The sequence below is a fragment of the Oncorhynchus keta genome, unplaced genomic scaffold (assembly GCF_023373465.1).
Source record: "Oncorhynchus keta strain PuntledgeMale-10-30-2019 unplaced genomic scaffold, Oket_V2 Un_scaffold_180_pilon_pilon, whole genome shotgun sequence".
NCBI lineage: Eukaryota > Metazoa > Chordata > Actinopteri > Salmoniformes > Salmonidae > Oncorhynchus > Oncorhynchus keta.
In genome coordinates this window covers 470969-478996 of record NW_026290834.1, presented here as the reverse complement: position 1 = coordinate 478996, position 8028 = coordinate 470969, and positions in this window count along the sequence as shown.

Sequence of the window (8028 nt, the reverse complement as noted above, 5' to 3'; positions counted from 1 at the left end):
AAACGAGACACCCTGCTACATCTCAACTCCCCGTGGAGGGAAACGAGACACCCTGCTACATCTCAACTCCCCGTGGAGAGAAACGAGACACCCTGCTACTGCTACATCTCAACTCCCCGTGGAGGGAAACGAGACACCCTGCTACATCTCAACTCCCCGTGGAGGGAAACAGTATGTTACTACATCTCAACTCCCCGTGGAGGGAAACAGTATGTTACTACATCTCAACTCCCCGTGGAGGGAAACAGTATGTTACTACATCTCAACTCCCCGTGGAGGGAAACAGTATGTTACTACATCTCAACTCCCCGTGGAGTGAAACAGTATGTTACTACATCTCAACTCCCCGTGGAGTGAAACAGTATTTTACTACATCTCAACTCCCGTATGTTACTACATCTCAACTCCCGGGAGTGAAACAGTATGTTACATCTCAACTCCCCGTGGAGTGAAACAGTATGTTACTACATCTCAACTCCCGTGGAGGAAACAGTATATTACTACTCTCAACTCCCGAGTGAAACAGTATATTACTACATCTCAACTCCCCGTGGAGGAAACAGTATATTACTACATCTCAACTCCCCGTGGAGTGAAACAGTATATTACTACATCTCAACTCCCGTGGAGTGAAACAGTATATTACTACATCTCAACTCCCCGTGGAGTGAAACAGTATATTACTATCTCAACTCCCGTGGAGTGAAACAGTATATTACTACATCTCAACTCCCCGTGGAGTGAAACAGTATGTTACTACATCTCAACTCCCCGTGGAGTGAAACAGTATGTTACTACATCTCAACTCCCCGTGGAGTGAAACAGTATATTACTACATCTCAACTCCCAGTATATTACTACATCTCAACTCCCCGTGGAGTGAAACAGTATGTTACTACATCTCAACTCCCCGTGGAGGGAAACAGTATATTACTACATCTCAACTCCCCGTGGAGTGAAACAGTATGTTACTACATCTCAACTCCCCGTGGAGTGAAACAGTATATTACTACATCTCAACTCCCCGTGGAGTGAAACAGTATGTTACTACATCTCAACTCCCCGTGGAGTGAAACAGTATGTTACTACATCTCAACTCCCCGTGGAGTGAAACAGTATGTTACTACATCTCAACTCCCCGTGGAGTGAAACAGTATATTACTACATCTCAACTCCCCGTGGAGTGAAACAGTATATTACTACATCTCAACTCCCCGTGGAGTGAAACAGTATGTTACTACATCTCAACTCCCCGTGGAGTGAAACAGTATGTTACTACATCTCAACTCCCCGTGGAGTGAAACAGTATATTACTACATCTCAACTCCCCGTGGAGTGAAACAGTATGTTACTACATCTCAACTCCCTCCCGTGGAGTGAAACAGTATATTACTACATCTCAACTCCCCGTGGAGTGAAACAGTATATTACTACATCTCAACTCCCAACTCCCGTGGAGTGAAACAGTATGTTACTACATCTCAACTCCCGTGGAGTGAAACAGTATGTTACTACATCTCAACTCCCCGTGGAGTGAAACAGTATGTTACTACATCTCAACTCCCCGTGGAGTGAAACAGTATATTACTACATCTCAACTCCCCGTGGAGTGAAACAGTATATTACTACATCTCAACTCCCGTGGAGTGAAACAGTATGTTACTACATCTCAACTCCCCGTGTATGTTACTACATCTCAGTGAAACAGTATATTACTACATCTCAACTCCCCGTGGAGTGAAACAGTATGTTACTACATCTCAACTCCCCGTGGAGTGAAACAGTATATTACTACATCTCAACTCCCCGTGGAGTGAAACAGTGAGGAGTGAAACAGTATGTTACTACATCTCAACTCCCCGTGGAGTGAAACAGTATGTTACTACATCTCAACTCCCCGTGGAGTGAAACAGTATATTACTACATCTCAACTCCCCGTGGAGTGAAACAGTATGTTACTACATCTCAACTCCCGTGCAGTGAAACAGTATATTACTACATCTCAACTCCCGTGAAACAGTATGTTACTACATCTCAACTCCCCGTGGAGTGAAACAGTATATTACTACATCTCAACTCCCCGTGGAGTGAAACAGTATGTTACTACATCTCAACTCCCGTGGAGTGAAACAGTATATTTACTACATCTCAACTCCCCGTGGAGTGAAACAGTATATTACTACATCTCAACTCCCGTGGAGTGAAACAGTATATTACTACATCTCAACTCCCCTGGAGTGAAACAGTATATTACTACATCTCAACTCCCCGTGGAGTGAAACAGTATGTTACTACATCTCAACTCCCCGTGGAGTGAAACAGTATGTTACTACATCTCAACTCCCCGTGGAGTGAAACAGTATATTACTACATCTCAACTCCCCTCAACTCCCGTGGAGGGAAACAGTATGTTACTACATCTCAACTCCCCGTGCAGTGAAACAGTATATTACTACATCTCAACTCCCCGTGGAGGGAAACAGTATGTTACTACATCTCAACTCCCCGTGGAGTGAAACAGTATGTTACTACATCTCAACTCCCCGTGGAGTGAAACAGTATATTACTACATCTCAACTCCCCGTGGAGGGAAACAGTATGTTACTACATCTCAACTCCCCGTGGAGTGAAACAGTATATTACTACATCTCAACTCCCGTGGAGTGAGTGTTAAATCTCAACTCCCCGTAGTGAAACAGTATACTACATCTCAACTCCCCGTGGAGTGAAACAGTATGACTACATCTCAACTCCCCGTGGAGTGAAACAGTATGTTACTACATCTCAACTCCCCGTGGAGTGAAACAGTATATTACTACATCTCAACTCCCCGTGGAGTGAAACAGTATATTACTACATCTCAACTCCCCGTGGAGTGAAACAGTATGTTACTACATCTCAACTCCCCGTGGAGTGAAACAGTATGTTACTACATCTCAACTCCCCGTGGAGTGAAACAGTATGTTACTACATCTCAACTCCCCGTGGAGTGAAACAGTATGTTACTACATCTCAACTCCCCGTGGAGTGAAACAGTATATTACTACATCTCAACTCCCCGTGGAGTGAAACAGTATATTACTACATCTCAACTCCCCGTGGAGTGAAACAGTATGTTACTACATCTCAACTCCCCGTGGAGTGAAACAGTATATTACTACATCTCAACTCCCCGTGGAGAGAAACAGTATGTTACTACATCTCAACTCCCCCCGTGGAGTGAAACAGTATATTACTACATCTCAACTCCCCGTGGAGTGAAACAGTATGTTACTACATCTCAACTCCCCGTGGAGTGAAACAGTATGTTACTACATCTCAACTCCCCGTGGAGTGAAACAGTATATTACTACATCTCAACTCCCCGTGGAGTGAAACAGTATGTTACTACATCTCAACTCCCTGAGAGTGAAACAGTATATTACTACATCTCAACTCCCCGTGGAGTGAAACAGTATATTACTACATCTCAACTCCCCGTGGAGTGAAACAGTATATTACTAATCTCAACTCCCAACTCCCCGTGGAGTGAAACAGTATATTACTACATCTCAACTCCCCGTGGAGTGAAACAGTATGTTACTACATCTCAACTCCCCGTGGAGTGAAACAGTATGTTACTACATCTCAACTCCCCGTGGAGTGAAACAGTATGTTACTACATCTCAACTCCCCGTGGAGTGAAACAGTATGTTACTACATCTCAACTCCCCGTGGAGTGAAACAGTATGTTACTACATCTCAACTCCCCGTGGAGTGAAACAGTATGTTACTACATCTCAACTCCCCGTGGAGTGAAACAGTATGTTACTACATCTCAACTCCCCGTGGAGTGAAACAGTATGTTACTCTCAACTCCCGTGGATCTCATCTCACTCCCCGTGGAGTGAAACAGTATATTACTACATCTCAACTCCCCGTGGAGTGAAACAGTATATTACTACATCTCAACTCCCCGTGGAGTGAAACAGTATGTTACTACATCTCAACTCCCCGTGGAGTGAAACAGTATGTTACTACATCTCAACTCCCCGTGGAGTGAAACAGTATATTACTACATCTCAACTCCCCGTGGAGTGAAACAGTATATTACTACATCTCAACTCCCCGTGGAGTGAAACAGTATGTTACTACATCTCAACTCCCCGTGGAGTGAAACAGTATATTACTACATCTCAACTCCCCGTGGAGTGAAACAGTATGTTACTACATCTCAACTCCCCGTGGAGTGAAACAGTATATTACTACATCTCAACTCCCCGTGGAGTGAAACAGTATGTTACTACATCTCAACTCCCCGTGGAGTGAAACAGTATGTTACTACATCTCAACTCCCCGTGGAGTGAAACAGTATGTTACTACATCTCAACTCCCCGTGGAGTGAAACAGTATGTTACTACATCTCAACTCCCTGTGGAGTGAAACAGTATGTTACTACATCTCAACTCCCCGTGGAGTGAAACAGTATATTACTCATCTCAACTCCCCGTGGAGTGAAACAGTATATTACTACATCTCAACTCCCCGTGGAGTGAAACAGTATATTACTACATCTCAACTCCCCGTGGAGTGAAACAGTATATTACTACATCTCAACTCCCCCCGTGGAGTGAAACAGTATGTTACTACATCTCAACTCCCCGTGGAGTGAAACAGTATGTTACTACATCTCAACTCCCAACTCCCCGTGGAGTGAAACAGTATATTACTACATCTCAACTCCCCGTGGAGTGAAACAGTATGTTACTACATCTCAACTCCCCGTGGAGTGAAACAGTATATTACTACATCTCAACTCCCCGTGGAGTGAAACAGTATATTACTACATCTCAACTCCCCGTGGAGTGAAACAGTATGTGAGTGAAACAGTATATTACTACATCTCAACTCCCCGTGGTGAAACAGTGAAACAGTATGTTACTACATCTCAACTCCCCGTGGAGTGAAACAGTATATTACTACATCTCAACTCCCCGTGGAGTGAAACAGTATATTACTACATCTCAACTCCCCGTGGAGTGAAACAGTATATTACTACATCTCAACTCCCCGTGGAGTGAAACAGTATGTTACTACATCTCAACTCCCCGTGGAGTGAAACAGTATATTGTTACTACATCTCAACTCCCCGTGGAGTGAAACAGTATGTTACTACATCTCAACTCCCCGTGGAGTGAAACAGTATGTTACTACATCTCAACTCCCCGTGGAGTGAAACAGTATGTTACTACATCTCAACTCCCCGTGGAGTGAAACAGTATGTTACTACATCTCAACTCCCCGTGGTGAAACAGTGAAACAGTATATTACTACATCTCAACTCCCCGTGGAGTGAAACAGTATATTACTACATCTCAACTCCCCGTGGAGTGAAACAGTATATTACTACATCTCAACTCCCCGTGGAGTGAAACAGTATATTACTACATCTCAACTCCCCGTGGAGTGAAACAGTATATTACTACATCTCAACTCCCCGTGGAGTGAAACAGTATATTACTACATCTCAACTCCCCGTGGAGTGAAACAGTATGTTACTACATCTCAACTCCCCGTGGAGTGAAACAGTATATTACTACATCTCAACTCCCCGTGGAGTGAAACAGTATATTACTACATCTCAACTCCCCGTGGAGTGAAACAGTATATTACTACATCTCAACTCCCCGTGGAGTGAAACAGTATATTACTACATCTCAACTCCCCGTGGAGTGAAACAGTATGTTACTACATCTCAACTCCCATCTCAACTCCCCGTGGAGTGAAACAGTATGTTACTACATCTCAACTCCCCGTGGAGTGAAACAGTATGTTACTACATCTCAACTCCCCGTGGAGTGAAACAGTATATTACTAATCTCAACTCCCGTGGAGTGAAACAGTATATTACTACATCTCAACTCCCCGTGGAGTGAAACAGTATATTACTACATCTCAACTCCCCGTGGAGTGAAACAGTATGTTACTACATCTCAACTCCCCGTGGAGTGAAACAGTATATTACTACATCTCAACTCCCGTGGAGTGAAACAGTATATTACTACATCTCAACTCCCCGTGGAGTGAAACAGTATGTTACTACATCTCAACTCCCCGTGGAGTGAAACAGTATATTACTACATCTCAACTCCCCGTGGAGTGAAACAGTATATTACTACATCTCAACTCCCCGTGTGGAGTGAAACAGTATATTACTACATCTCAACTCCCCGTGGAGTGAAACAGTATATTACTACATCTCAACTCCCCGTGGAGTGAAACAGTATATTACTACATCTCAACTCCCCGTGGAGTGAAACAGTATATTACTACATCTCAACTCCCGTGGAGTGAAACAGTATGTTACTACATCTCAACTCCCCGTGGAGTGAAACAGTATATTACTACATCTCAACTCCCTGTGGAGTGAAACAGTATGTTACTACATCTCAACTCCCCGTGGAGTGAAACAGTATATTACTACATCTCAACTCCCCGTGGAGTGAAACAGTATATTACTACATCTCAACTCCCCGTGGAGTGAAACAGTATATTACTACATCTCAACTCCCCGTGGAGTGAAACAGTATATTACTACATCTCAACTCCCCGTGGAGTGAAACAGTATATTACTACATCTCAACTCCCCCCCGTGGAGTGAAACAGTATATTACTACATCTCAACTCCCCGTATATTACTACATCTCAACTCCCCGAGTGAAACAGTATATTACTACATCTCAACTCCCCGTGGAGTGAAACAGTATATTACTACATCTCAACTCCCCGTGGAGTGAAACAGTATATTACTACATCTCAACTCCCCGTGGAGTGAAACAGTATATTACTACATCTCAACTCCCCGTGGAGTGAAACAGTATGTTACTACATCTCAACTCCCCGTGGAGTGAAACAGTATGTTACTACATCTCAACTCCCCGTGGAGTGAAACAGTATGTTACTACATCTCAACTCCCCGTGGAGTGAAACAGTATGTTACTACATCTCAACTCCCCGTGGAGTGAAACAGTATGTTACTACATCTCAACTCCCCGTGGAGTGAAACAGTATGTTACTACATCTCAACTCCCCGTGGAGTGAAACAGTATGTTACTACATCTCAACTCCCCGTGGAGTGAAACAGTATGTTACTACATCTCAACTCCCCGTGGAGTGAAACAGTATGTTACTACATCTCAACTCCCGTGGAGGGAAACAGTATATTACTACATCTCAACTCCCGTGGAGTGAAACAGTATGTTACTACATCTCAACTCCCCGTGGAGTGAAACAGTATATTACTACATCTCAACTCCCCGTGGAGTGAAACAGTATGTTACTACATCTCAACTCCCAACTCCCGTGGAGTGAAACAGTATATTACTACATCTCAACTCCCCGTGGAGTGAAAAACAGTATATTACTACATCTCAACTCCCCGTGGAGTGAAACAGTATGTTACTACATCTCAACTCCCCGTGGAGTGAAACAGTATATTACTACATCTCAACTCCCCGTGGAGTGAAACAGTATATTACTACATCTCAACTCCCCGTGCAGTGAAACAGTATATTACTACATCTCAACTCCCCGTGGAGTGAAACAGTATATTACTACATCTCAACTCCCCGTGGAGTGAAACAGTATATTACTACATCTCAACTCCCCGTGGAGTGAAACAGTATGTTACTACATCTCAACTCCCCGTGGAGTGAAACAGTATATTACTACATCTCAACTCCCCGTGGAGTGAAACAGTATGTTACTACATCTCAACTCCCCGTGGAGTGAAACAGTATATTACTACATCTCAACTCCCCGTGGAGTGAAACAGTATATTACTACATCTCAACTCCCCGTGGAGTGAAACAGTATATTACTACATCTCAACTCCCCGTGGAGTGAAACAGTATGTTACTACATCTCAACTCCCCAGTATATTACTACATCTCAACTCCCCGTGGAGTGAAACAGTATATTACTACATCTCAACTCCCCTCAACTCCCGTGGAGTGAAACAGTATATTACTACATCTCAACTCCCAACTC